The sequence below is a fragment of the Camelus bactrianus genome, chromosome 3, assembly GCF_048773025.1.
Source record: "Camelus bactrianus isolate YW-2024 breed Bactrian camel chromosome 3, ASM4877302v1, whole genome shotgun sequence".
Classification (NCBI taxonomy): domain Eukaryota; kingdom Metazoa; phylum Chordata; class Mammalia; order Artiodactyla; family Camelidae; genus Camelus; species Camelus bactrianus.
The window spans coordinates 43,322,736-43,337,027 of NC_133541.1; the positions used below are offsets into that span (position 1 = coordinate 43,322,736).

Here is a 14,292-nt window from a genome sequence, read left to right on the forward strand (position 1 = left end):
AAATGAGGCTCTGTTGCTTTTCAGGCTCACAGAAAAACTTCAGAAAATTTCAGAGAATTACTTTAGTAACTCTCAGAATCACCCAGCGTGGAGAGGCCTCTCGCACTTCTTTGAAGGAGGCTACTTGTTAAATTTTTATAGACTCCCTTCTCTGAAGAGCTCAAAGTACTGAACTATATGTACCATGGCCATGATTTTACTTATGTTTTCAAATTTGTATTACTCTTGAAAACAAGTCAAAAACCAATATTTTGTACAATTTAATGTTTAGGGCCAGGGACAAATTTCCCTGTAGGATTTTATTAACATCTGGACGAAGAATGTCCTGTCATAGCAGTAAACAAAGGACGTTGCGACCATCAAGCCATCAGCCACTGCAGAAGCCCCGACTGTGCACCCTGAGGGGATTCAGGATGGAGAAAAAGCAGGATCCTGGCCCTAGATAGTTAAAGTGCGTATCAAAGGAATGATTTCAGTGAGCCCAGAGTCTTGCATCTTCCCAGATGTAGAAAAACGCTAAATTCATTAACTTGAAATATCTAGTTTTCTCTAATTAACAGTAATCTTTTGATGTCCTGGCTACCTGGTTTTTAGGGGGCAAAAACTCCTATACATCCTGGCTCCTCCCTCCTCTCTTCAGAGCAGTCCCTCAGAGCTATTGAGAAATTGTCTTTCGGGCTTAAGTTCTCAGTAAGTCTGTCAAATAAAACCTAATTCTCAACTTTTAGGTTGTGCTTTTTTTTTTCAGTCAACAACCCCATGAGGCCAAGATTTGACTGGTGCCCAATAAGAGGCTGAGAAGGTAGGTCCTGGGATGAAATGTGGCCAGGGCTGGAAGGAGAGAGGTGTTCAGAGACTGAAGTGAGCCAGATGGGTCACTTTGGAACTTGGGGCACTATAGACAAATACATTCATTTCTGTCTGTGTTCTACATTTATTAAGCTAAACTTTTTTTTTTTTTTTCAATGTGCTAAGGTGGATACACCAAGCAGTAGGGATACAGAAAAAAACAAAACAAAACTGCTCTACTCCTCAAGGTATTTGTAGCCCAGTGCGGGAGGCAGACATAGAAATAAAAGGTTGAGAGGCTTTGGACACCACAGGCTAATGTTAAAACCCAGTGTTGGAAACTTCAAGGTTATCTGCTGTATAAGGTGCTGAGAACGTGACCCCAAACGGGTAGAACAGCTTGCAGGGGAGACCTGAGGAAGCCAGTCGGCAGCCTGTCCCTAAGAGCAGATCCTGGGATGCTCAGGTGTGGGGCCTCCACGTGGAGACCTCAGGCTCCTGCCTGCCTCCCCTCGCACGCTGCCCAGGAGCAGCATTGTGAAGTCAGGGGCAAGTTCCCAAGACATTTATTAGGTCCTGGTTTCACAGGTGGAGATTTCCTTTAGACACGAAGAAGCTGAACTGTCCTTGCTCCTCAGGGCAGGACCTCTTTGGCTTCCTCTCCGTCAGGATAATCAGGCATAGTTTCTCTGCAGTGGGTGACGTGGCCAGCTCCACCCCAGGCCTTTAGGAGAAGTCCTCCCTCTCCCCTTTTTTTCCTAGAAAAGCATCTCCTTGAGTTTATCATCAGAGTGATAGAATCTAGAAAGCTGAAGTGGGACTGACGGAGGAGGCTTAGTGTCAGTGAGGCCTGCTCAGCCTCCCTTACCGGGAAACCACATTGAGCTTTGGGTCAAAAGCCACAGGAGAAGGCACTCGAGGATTCAGGAAAACTGAGTTACCAAAAAAACCCGAGCTGTTATACCTAACAGGTTTGGACAGAATGCTATGCTGAAAAAGAGGGTGGGAAAATGATGTCCTCCACCTGCTGTGATGGGAACAAGTTAGGGATGGTTGCCACAGCTGCTCCTCCAGAATAACCTTAGATCAATGAAGCAGTCATCAAAAAGGACTCATTGGGAATAAATAGCTCACAACTGCCTCTCCAGTCAACTTATAACAAGTCTAAATAAGAGGTTTCAGGGCTTCCACGAGCCTCATGCTCTCAGACCCAGATGTGTGTCTTTTCTGCCTACAGTGTACAACTCACTTCCACGACTGAGATGTGCACAGGCCAGTCTCTCCTTCCGGACACCCTCAGAGCTCCTTTATCTAAGTTTTTCCCAGCTTGCCTCTCAACAGCTCTCCCATCACTTAAAACCCCACCCTTTTGCAGCAGCTGCCCTGGCCGGTTTCGCGCCCTCTTGAGGCAGCAACACCACAGCAGCTTTTCTTTCTTTGGCGTGTTAACTGTCTTTAAATTTTATTTTTTATTGAAGTGTAGCTGATTTACAAAGTTAGCTTCAGGTGTACAGCAAAGTGATTCAGTTATACATGTACAAACATATCTTTTCGGAATCTTTCCCATTATAGCTTATTACCAGAAATTGAATATAGTTCCCCGTGCTGTACAGTAGGTTCTTGTTTACCTGTGTCAGCCTGGGGAGGCTGGAGAGGGATCCGAGGAGGTGAGCTGCCCAACTGGAAGAAGGCATGAGGAGCCGATATGGAACAAAACAGCACTTTATTGCAGTACAAGCGGGTGGCGCGCGCACTTAGGAATACGCACTTGCCCTTTTATTATGCCCGAGCGTGGGTACTCATGCCATTGGCGCATGCGTATTGTTCATAATGCTTACTCATGCTACTAGTGCGTGTGTACATTTTCTTCTTACCACATGCAAGTTATTGTGAACTTTGGCCTGGGTCGCATGGCCTACTCACTTGAGACTGCCGACAATCTGTTTTATATATAATAGTATATATCTGTTAATCTCAAACTCCTAATTTATCCCTCCCCCCAGTTTCCGCTTTGGTAACCGCAGTACGTTTTCTATGTCTTTGAGTCTACTTCTGGTTTGTAAATGAGTTCATTTGTATCATGTTTTCAGATTCCACTTACAAGTGGTATCATGCAATACTTTCTGACTTCACTTGGTGTAGTAATCTCTAGGTCCATCCATGCTGCTGTAGCAGCGGCACCGCCTTGTGAGTGACTATCAGGTTCCTGTGTTGGCTGCATTTGCCTGGCTCCCTGAAGCTGAAGCCTGGCTGCACATTGGAACCACCTGGTACCTTCAATCAAGTTCCAGCTAATCCCGCCCCAGGTGACTCCAATCAGCCCCTCTGGGGGCGGGGTGCAGACGCCGACGCACGCTGAGGGCCGGCCTCCTGCCGCGTTCGACGTGAGCTCCTGGAGGCGGCGGTGGCGGCGGCGGTGGTGCCGGTGTGGTGGCGTCTCCTGCGTCTCTGACTCTCCCCGTCAGTGTCGGTAAGTGCTCGGTGCTCACAGCGGACTCTGACTTCTGTGAAGGGCCCGTGGGCCTGGCTGGCTCTGCTGGGGCCTCTCAATCCTCAGTCTAACTTTGAGGGACGGTGTGGAGAGAACCGGGGCCACCTCCCGCCTCCGCCCGGATGGGACGGCACTGCCGGGACCCAGCCCGGCTCTCTTCAGAAGCAGAGCACTGTTGCAGGCCAGCTGAGGGAGAGAAGGCAGCCAAACTTGTAAAAAGGGGCCTAGATGCTGCCAGACCAAACCAGCTGGCAAGAGGTTTGAGTCTAATGGTAAGAGATTTGAGGTGGGCCTGGAGAAACCCAGGCAGCAGGTCTCTATTGACTGAGAACAATGAGTGTTTTTCACCGAGGTAGGAAGCAAGTTCATTAGAGCTCAGTCGGATTAGCTAGGCTGTCAGCCGCTCAGAGAACTCAGCCAAGCCCTGGAAATCCAGCCAAGGATGCTGGGCCAGCCTTCTGTGATTTCAGAGCGGCCATTTAACATTTACTTTGACTGTGATCCTACTGTGAATGAGACTTGGGCTTTCAAGAAAAAAGCGTCCTCTTAATCATGTGTGGGGTCCTGGAAAAGATACTGAATTTGGAAGATGCGTATTTCAGCTTGACCTTGGTTGAGGCTGAGTGACTTGGCCTCTCAGAGGCTCCGTTTGCTTATCTTTGAGTTGGGTTGCAAGACACCCTCTGCTAAGGGGTGATGTGGGCATAAATAAACGCCTTCTCCAGAAGGCAGCAGCACATGCTGGAAGTCACAGCTGCCACCTGTCTTCACTTAACTAGGGTCCCTTGAGGGAAGTCTGGAAGAAGGCAAAACGTTCCCCTGACTAGTGTCCTAGTGTGGAGCCTTTACAACTGCAGTTGCCTGGGTCTCACGCTAGACCAATTCCATCAGAATCTCTGAGGGTGGGAAGCAGCTTGGTGGATTTCTGTAGCTCTCCAAGTGATTCCAACTGTAGACAGTTTAGGAGTTAGTGGTTTAACCTGTGGGTTGGGAGCGGTAATCTTTCTAGACTTTTGTCAATACCCTCCTCTTACCAAAGAAAGGGGTGTAGCGGGGTCTGTAAGTCTTGAGGCGATAAGCCGCTGTGTAATAGCTTCTGCTGGATCATTGACTGTAATGTGGATAGTCTACAGCAAAAGGATAGAGACGGGGTTAGAAGGGGCTGTTGCTCCTCTATATTGACTAACTTGATTTTCTCTCCTTTTGATAAGAGTATGGAGGCAAAAGAACTGCATTTACGTAGTAGACCTTGTTCTGGGTACTTGTGCCTTTCGGTCTTCACAAATGCGTATTTTGTCCCTATTTACCCATGAAAAAGCCGAGGTTCAGAGGAGCTAAGTAGCTTGTTCAAGAGCTGGATGTGGGATATAGTAGAGTTGGGATTTGAATTTAGGTCTGATGCCAAAAGCCTGGTTTCAGAACACACTAATCATGCTTTGGCAAAATTCAGCATCAAAAGCATCTAAAAGCCTCTGAGAAAACGTAAGGGGATTTGACAAGCAGGCCTCTGAGCAGCTGGGAAGTGTAATAGTGTCAGCAGCATCGTTAGGGGTGGTCCTCCCAGGCCTTTCTGTCACCCTGGAGTTGGGAGTCAGCAACAGGGAAGCTCAGGGGCTCCATGTGTCTTGGCGTCGTTGGAGGCCGTTGTCTCATGTGGACTCGAGACACTGGCTGAAGGGAAAACGAAAACAGCAGGGAAAGAAGGAGTGAGGAGTGAAGATCAGTGGATCTCTCCATTGATCAGTATACATTCTGATCACTTGGGATTTAAAGAAATGGCCCTGCCTCCAGCCCAGCATTCCTTGTTTCTATTAATATTCATGAAATGAAAGAGCCACAAGTCTTTGAGGACCTCAGCTAGACGCATCTCTAGAAGGCCCGAGTTCTGAAATGGGAGCTGGTCTCGGGTGAGTGCCCTCTGCATGCTTTGGTGCCCATGGCTTGGACATGGGTGGAGGTGAGGAGATCACTGGTAAAAGAGTCCTGACTTGATGACATGAGAGTGGCCCGTCAGATCTGAGTACAAATCTAATGCTGCTGAAATCCATGATGTCTTCGATAATACAACCCACGCTGTCTGTGGACTCTTAGGACAATACTGTGTGTAGCTGAAGTGTGGAAGCAAAAACATATGCCCTTGTATATAAGCACCCCTGTCTTATTCATAGAACTGCAGATGGCTTTCCACTTGTGTTCTGTACTACAGTGTTCTAGACCCAAATTGCTATTCTTGAAACAATAAGTGAAATGAAGCAGGAAACCCTGAAATTCTGGGGTATTTTGGTCTTTAGCTCCTGTGTCTTTTCTAACAGCAAATTGTTTTTGGAAAGTGCTCTCTAGGCTTGATCTGTATGTAACCATCTGGAGAACAGGGAACGTGTACTGCCAAAATGTATATGTCTCTGTATGTTACAGCTTCAGCACTTTGACATGTATTACTAGGCAAGACATAGGAAGGGGGGCAGGTAACTACATCACAACACCACAGAGCCAGGTTGGCTTGTTTCCAGCCAAGGCGTTTTGAGTTGTGATTTATAGAGGTATCAGTAAGGAATCTCATTGACATATTGGACGTTTTTAAAGGTGCAAGTAGACCTAGTAGAGAGACAGTTTATTTAAAAAAGAAGTACTCTTGCTTCTGAATCAGAGAATTAGAGCAGTGTATGAGAAACGAGAGTGTGAGAGCAGAGATGGCTGCTGGACTTCTCCTGGCCGCTTTCAACACCGAACTGGCAGCACAGGTCAGAGCTCTCACAGGGCAGTGGAAAGAGCACCTGCTGGGGTTAGGAGACCCAGCACCGACGTGCCCTATCCAAGCTGTCGTATGGGTGTTGGTGGGCGATTCCATCTCTCCTTGCCTGTTTGCTCACTGGCTAATAAAGTAATAATGGCTACCCTATCTCACAGTGGTGTTGTGAGAATTCAGTGAGAGCTGTACATGACTTGGAAAGGCTGATTCCTCTACAGATGTAAGGTTATTAAACTCAACTGCCTCCTCCCAGTTTGCTATGTGTGTGTTAGTTTGTCTCAGTGTGCTGTGGACTGGCAAACACTGCCTTTAGGATGTGGGGGATCTGGGTGGAACACCAGGTTGAAAACGTCAAATTGGGTTGGTCTGGCTGATGTGATAGGAGTCCTGGCCTTTCCTCATGGCCCCTTTGGCTGAAGAGAATGATCCTTTCCAGAAAGAGGCTGAGTACTTCATCCCATGCTATGTAAGTGCTACTACAACAAAGATTGAGTCCATCTTCAGGAGAACAAACTCCCTAGGAGACAGGTTTTCTTGAAGAAAATCAGTCTATAAGTATATTTACTATTTGTAAGGTACTTAGTGGACACAAAAGAATAAAAGTTCGGGCTCTTACTCAGAAGGATGCTTGTTACTGTAGAGAAGGACATGGTGTAGATATATAAAGACAGTGTGTTAGGGTGGCTTCTGAGATGGGCCATATTCTTCCCCTCCAGTTGGGGACAAGGGCTGACAGATAGGGAGGCTCCAGGATATGCCAGTGTTAGTCTTCTAACCCATACGCGTCCTTCCTTACCCGTTAAACAGCGCCATCTGTTGGGAACCTAAGGGAGCAGTTCTCCAGCTTTTTGGTCTTAGTCCTATTATACTAACTATTACTGAGGATTTTAAAGAGCTTTTATTTTTATCTATCATTCTTTACCATATTAGAAATTCAGGAAGGCATTTAAAATATTTATTTCTTTGTTTAAGAGTAACAACAATAAACTCAATACATGTTAACATAAGTAACAGATGTTTTGTGAAAAATAACTATATTATCCAAACCAAAAAACTTAGAAGAGTGGCATTGTTTTACATTTTTCAACTCTGTCTAGTGTCTGGCTTAAAGGAGGGCAGCTGGATTTTCATGTTTGCTTCTGCATTCAGTCTGTGGCAATCTGTTGTGTTGACTGAGGCACGTGAAGGAAATCTGAACTCAACCAGCTATTTAGTTGGGAAAGAGACAAGTATTTAATTAGTTTTTTCTGATCATTGTGAATATTCTTTGATACTAAACCACAATTCAATAAGAGGTGGTGTCTTTAAAAACATTTTTTACTTCATGGAAGTCTTTTGTTTTGCCACATACAGATGCAGACGTGAATGTACTGACCTTTTATTTGTGTTATTTTAGCACATTTTAGCTATTTTTATGAAGCAAAGCAAGTTGATTTAAAATTTAAAAAAATTTATACAATTTTTAAAAGTTACTTTCCATTCACAGTTACTATAAAATATTGGCTATGTTCCTCATGTTGCAAAATATATCCCTGAGTCTCTCTTACAACCAATAGTTCGTACTTTCCACTCCCCTACCCCTATATTGCTGCCCCCCACCACTGGTAATCACTAATTTGTTCTCTGTATCTGAGTTGGCTTCTTTTTTGTTACACTCACTAGTTTGTTGTATTTTTTAGATTCCGCATATATGTGATATCCTACAATATTTGTCTTTATCTGAGACATACAGCTGAAAGTGAAGGTTCTTAGGGCCAGAGGATTTCTTGGTCTCTCTGAGTAACGTTCCTTCTTCTTTCCTGTGGTGTGGGTGGCTGTGGTGTTGATCTGCATGCAGGAAAGGGAGTTTACTTCTCTTTCTGGCTCCCTTTCCTTCACATGAACTTGGTTCAGAATGACCAGTTTTTGAGCTGTGAGTAAGGCTTCTTACTGAGAACCATGCCATCAAGAAAATCTCCAGACTTCTCCTTATCGTCTTTTAGTTACCTGTGGTCCCCAAAGGACCAGGCTGTTTCAAGGGGGATCCTGACACTGGTTAAAACATTTCACAGTGTGCGTCAGCTTCTTGAAGACTAGTGTCAGAGTTCAGAGGAAGGCGCATCTCTGGAGAATGGGGTGGTACCTGGAGGTGGTGACCTGGCACTGAACGTGAAGAAAGTGTGGATGGAGGGGACAGTCTGGATGTGAGAATGGCTGGAGGAAGGGTAACTCTGCTCAGACGGCTACTGACTCTCTGACAAATGTTTGGCTGGCAAGGAGTTGTTAACTACCGCATTGTTGTCCTAGGCCATATGTTTAGGACACCTGGGTTCTGGTGCTTCTGAGGTTACAGAAAAGGCAGAGAAAGGGTTCTACCAGATAGTAGGCAGTTAGGTCCCTTACCTTCCGTCAAAGGTTTCTACACCAGCTCTGACACTTACTAGCCCTGTGACCTTGGGTACCTTTTTTCAACTATTTTATGATGTTTTATTTTTTACTAAAATGGTTTTGTTACTAAAACAGTTTTGTTTCTAAAATGGGAATTATGCTAACCTTGCGGAGTGGTGAGGATTAACTGTTAGCACACGATAAGTGCAGGTTTAGGAACAGTACTGGCACAGGTGATTGATTAGTCATTATTATTGAGTTCTCTTTATTTATTATTATTCATTGAATCCTCTCATAACCCAGAGAGATAGAAGTGATTACCACTTCTAAGGCATAATTTCACAAAGATAAATTCATGAGGCTTGTGCAAATATGAAATGAACACATATCAAAGATTTTATTTAGCCTATTAATTAACGAAAGAACTATTAAGATGTAAAAACAAGTTCAGAGAGCCTTTGAGAAGCTAGGTATTCTGTAGGCAATGTTAAGTTAAGATTGCTGGAAAGATGCAAAATTGAGTAATCTACACCAGGCCCCAAACCCGTCATCTTTGTGGCTACATCTTACACTGGATAGAAATTATCTGCATCTTGTAGGGGAGGAAAAAGTTTTCCTTGACCTTCTTCAAAAGACCTTAGTCCTTGGTTGGGTCAGAAAATTAAACTGTCAAAGGCAGATTAACAGGAGAAAAGCATACAAATTTAGTTGAATTTTTATGTGTACATGGGGTCCTTCACAAGAGAATGATGACACAAAGAAGTGCTCAGAGCAGGAAGCTCTGATACTTTTTAGACAAAGAAACAATAAATTTGTGAAGAATTGACAAGACAGCAGGGTTTGGGCAAAAGGTAGTAAATGGTGAAGCAGTGACTAGCAAGGTAAGAGTTAGTGAACAAGGTTTGTTTGTACAGATTTCTTGCCCCCTAATTTCCTGTCTCTGTTGATAAGAATGTCTGTCTTCCTCCTCTTGGTTCTGGGAAGTACCTTCACATAGGAGTTTTATGACTTGTTTCAAGGAGGAAAGGGGGAGGTCAGAGTGAACTTCCTGCTTCTGTTTTCTCAAACTCATTCAGCTTAAGGTATACAATCTGCTCAGGTGCCATGTTTGCGGGTAGTGTGTCCTGAACCCCATCCGTTCCTATTGGACAAAAATTTGCCAGTTAAGCTCTGCCCCTACAGAGTAGAAAACTACCACAGACAATGGAAAGGCCAACGCAGAACTGCACTGAAAGAACATCTGTTAATCCCTTTTGCGTATTTTGAAATTTTAGACCATTTTTGAGATAACTCCAAGCTATAAATAAGGAAATTGTGTCTCAACGAGGCTAAATAACGTACACAAAGTTGTATGTGCTCTTCCACTGAGCTATACCTTCCCCCCTACAGTTCATTCTTGAAGGAGATGACTAGAGTATTCTAGACAAGGACCTCCTGGTCTCCTTTGAGGGAGGTGGAAGGGAGCAGGGAAGAGTTAAGAAAGGAACAAAGTCTCGGAATTCCCAGGACCCACAGGGTTGTCAGTCTGTCCACCATTAGCAAAAATATATTTCCTCTCTTCTCTGCTTTTTAAAATTTACCATGAGAATAAATGCATTTAAGGGCACCATGGGAGTCCAAGTGTGTGCAAAATCATTTATAGGCTCTGATGTTATTCTGGATTAGAGGTAAATACACTTGTTACTAATTTAATAACTCAATATAATTTCTTCTTACACTCTGTTAATACAATTACTTTTGAATGTGAGTGAAAAACTTTTAACTTAGGTAGAAATAAAAGATTTTCTAATTTTCATAAGTACCCCTTCCCTGCATTGTTGTTAGCAAGAATAAAATTTAACTTAAGATAAGTTTGAAGTGAAGGCAGCTGGTTGCTTCGTATTCCCTTTTAACTTTGTCAGAATTTGTCAAAACATGATCTAAGGCAGAAATGTATGGAGTAGGTGAACCAGAGGAGGTTTATTTATAAACAGAAACTTGAGCCAAATGCAGCAGTAAACTAAAAAAAAAAAGGAAAAAAATCACATTAATTGGTCTTTAAAAGTAAGGAAAAATGGGTAGAATTAAAAAAAAACAAACAAACTAACAAGCCAGTTTAAACCAGATCTCAATAGTATTGGCGGGGGGAACTTACCATAGTAGTTGGCACCAGAAAATATCTCAGGGAGGCCATTGTCTTCATTTAGGAAAACCTTTGTGAGCGACTTTGTACGCCCTGGGGGTACGGGCTTGAAGAAGTAGGATCTTCTGAGGACACACCCCCCCTGTGCTGGGGTGGCTGAGGCTTGCAGCCTGGGGGGGGGGGGCGGGTGGACCAAGAGGTCTTCGCAGTGGAGAACTGGGCCAGTCTTTTTAAGAACAGGGATATTTGAAAGTGAATATTAAAAATGTGTTTGCTACAGTGCAAACTCCTCTGAACTCCTGCAGCGTCAGGGTGCACGTGTTAATGATAGGTGAATGGTGTTTTCATTTTGTTTTGCTTTGGTGGTGACGGTGTCCAAGTTGCTGGAGAATTCAGGAGCGAATGAGTAGTTTCCAAGAAGACAGCTTTGAGAGGGAGGCCCGTAAGAGGTGGCGAGTCTCCAGGTAACTGAATTTGAGGGCTGATAGTGACCTTGGGAATGCAGCCCCTGGAAGGTGGGGTGTGTGGGAGAGGGGTCCTGAATGAATGTGTTTTAAATACCGAAGGACAGAATAATGGCTTCTGACATGTGAATCACACAATGGATAAAACAAAGCCAGAATATGAAATTATTCTCTGGACTAAACTCCCATGTCCCCAGTTTCCCTCACCTGCAGCCCAACAAGGATTGGGTTAATGAAGCTTTGGTTAAGAAGCCTCGGCTGGGATCTGAGTGGGCTGTAATCGAGGATCCTTGTGCTTGGTCTTCTAAAGGATGGTCCTCTGGGCTAATGATGACAAGTTGATACAGTTTAGTGTTTCTGTTTTGTTAGTAAGGAATACTGTTTGAAATGCAAGAGAAGGTGACTCCTGCCCTATGATCCTGCAGACTGAGGGAGGGCATGGCCATAACCAGAGATGACCAGGGGCTGATGGTGACTCAGCAACACGCCGAGCTTCCACCCACAACCACTGAGACCCTGGGGAGAAAACCCAGTGTCACGGCGGGCTCCACACGATCAAGGTCTGCCTCTCTTCAACAAGCCTCTAATCTGGTGGAAGAGTCAACCTTCTTGCCCTCAGATAAAATTATTTTCTAATTCTCAACATAAACTGCTCTTTCCTCCCTCTTGGCACTGTGGTTGTAAACGTGTAGTGACTTTGCAGAACCAGGTTCCTGCAATTTGTAAGAGCCACGTCTCAGTGGAGGGGGCGTTTCTGATCTGGATGTGCTGTGATAGGAAGTGAGGTGTTTTGCAAGGAACTTATTGATAAACTCAAACTTGAATGATTTCCTCAGTCTCCACTGTTCCAGCTTTTCTGAACGTCTTCATCCTTGGAGATTCCAAGGCATTCTTTGTTTTGTTTAAATTAAAGTTAAAAATACGTCAATTTCTGGGGTACAGTGTAATTTTTCAGTCATCAAGGCATTCTTAGTTGTGGCCTCGGTGCCCAGAGAAATGGAAGGAGAGATGCAGACACCGCCAGGGCTCTGGCTCCCCTTCCATGATTCTTTGGACACGGGAACTGCTTCAGCTAGAGAATCGCCCTCTAATTCCTGAACAGAAAGGGAGGTCAGTACTTGTGAACCTTGCACCCTAGGGGCTCGTGAACACCTCATCGACCTTCAGACTTCCCTTTTCTTAGCTTTGGATTCTTCCCAGCCTAGGGGCTTTACCTCCTCACGCAGCAGAAACCCCCTCTTCAGCCTGCCTGTCTGCAGCAGGGAAGGTGCATTTTCCTCCTGCGGCGAACCCTCTCCTCCCCTCCCTCTGGCAGGCTCGGTTGAGCTTTGACCAGCTCCTTCCTGGTCCTTGTGGACCCTACATCAGGCCAGCACTGCTGGTTAAAGCGGGGAGCTGTCCTTCCTTTTCTTTTTCCTTCAGGGCTTTGTGTTAGTGTCTGAGGGCTGCCAGGACACAGCACTGCAAACTCAGTGGCTCAAACAACAGAAATTTATCATCTCCCGGTTCTGGGCCTAGAGTCTGAGGTCCGGGTGTCAGCAGGGCTGGGCTGTCTCTGAAGGTACCCAGGATGGATCTCCAGGCCTCCCTCTTAGCTTCTGGGAGTTGCTCAGCGTGTGGCAGTGCAACTCCAAACTTCATGTGACGTTTTCCTGTGTGTCTGGGTCCAGATTCCCTCTTTTAGTGAGCACACTGGTCATGTTGGAATAGGGGCTGACCCTGTTCCAGTAAGATCTCATCTTTACTGGTTACATCTGCAACAACCCTGTTTCCAAATACAGTTACATTCTGATGTCCTGGACATTAGGACTTCAACATAGGAATTTTGGGGAAACAAGGCAGCCCATCACAGACCTACACAGAGATTTTTTTCCTAACGTACCCCATCCTATTTGGTCCCAATAGTTAGAGATACGTGAAAAGTCACTTCATTCTGGGAGCACCTAAAGCATCTGTTTTTTAACCAGTCCTGCTCACGACCGTCTCTGGGCGGGCTGCTTCCTTCCAGGAGGCCCCATCTGTTAGAGCAGCACTGCACCCAGGCCTGCACTGAACCGGGGCTGTCCCGATGCCTCTCCTTCATTAGGCTGCCTCCTCCCCAAGGCTGAGGCCCTAAGGACCAAGTCTGAGTGTGTTTCCTCATGGCACAGGCTGGACCCGTCACCTTGAAATGCTCCTGTATTCCACACCACCCCCTGGGTGTGAGGTTCTCCTTGCTGCTGTAACAAATTACCTTCTAATAAATGGCTCAAAACCACAGAAATTCAGAAATACAGAGCCTTACAACTCTGCAGTTCAGAAACCCCAGGTCAGTCTGACTGGGCTCAGTCAGGGGATCGGCTGGGGTCCTTCAGGCCCCAGGGAAGAATCTGTTTCCTTGCTTTTCTTTTGTTCTGGAGGCTGCCTTGGCATTCCTTGGCTCACAGCCCCTTCCTCACATCATTCTAATCTCTTGTTTCTGTTGTGACAACTCGTATTTCAGCGTCACATCTCCCTCTGCCTCCCTTTCATAGAGATAAGTGGTTATGTTTGGGGTCAACCAGATAATGCAGGATATTCCTCCATCTCCACATCCTTAATGTAATGACACCTGCATATCTGCATATTCTCTTTTGTCCTGTGAGGTTAAACTCACAGGTTCTGGGGCTCTGGATGTGGATGGCTTTGGGGTTGTTATTCAGCCCACCGTGCTGTGTTAAAACCAGACACAGTGACACCTCTCTTTTGAGCTTGCCTGGCCTGACTACTTTCTTCTTAAGGAAATTCCTGTCTTCCTCCAGCTTCATTTCCATGTCCTCTTTGGTTGGCTTTTGCTCCCCTACTGCTCTCTTCTGACGACAGAATCCCAGTGCCTTGAGACTGTGGGCACATCTGACCCCCAGAGATGGGTTAGGCTGAGCAAAGTCCACTTACTGTATTTCATAACATAACTGTTACTACAGCTTGAAGTCAAGTGAAAGAAAAAAAAACTCATTAGTTTTCTGACTAGCGTTCAGTTGTCCAAAAATTTCTCATTAGAGATTGGCTAGGGCGTTCCCTGGCCTTCATAGCCTTCAGCTTCGAGGGAGGAGAGCCTGTTAGGTAGGGGGGAAGGTAGAAGATGCTGACTGAAGACTAGTGAAGTGCTTATGTGGTAATGCTGGCATCGGAGGTTTAGCACTGTGGGGACACCAACTTGTACGACTCTGTCATTTTGTCCAGTGGGGCTTGGTTGCCTGGGTATAATGCAGACAGCAACATTGATCTAGGTACAGTTTTGCCTAGTGGGTGAGGCAGAAGAACAAAGGACAAGGACAGTGGTGTGTGCTGG

General features: G+C 45.4%; 1 long non-coding RNA gene across 1 annotated transcript in view; it reads left to right on the forward strand.

Moving 5' to 3' along the window:
- Positions 1–3,145: 3,145 nt before the first annotated feature.
- The window catches only part of LOC123620054 (uncharacterized), a 102,761-nt gene continuing 91,614 nt past the window's right edge, over positions 3,146–14,292 (forward strand). The window contains exon 1 of the long non-coding RNA XR_012504540.1: positions 3,146–3,259. This is a non-coding gene — a long non-coding RNA (uncharacterized LOC123620054). The remainder of the gene's footprint in view (positions 3,260–14,292) is intronic.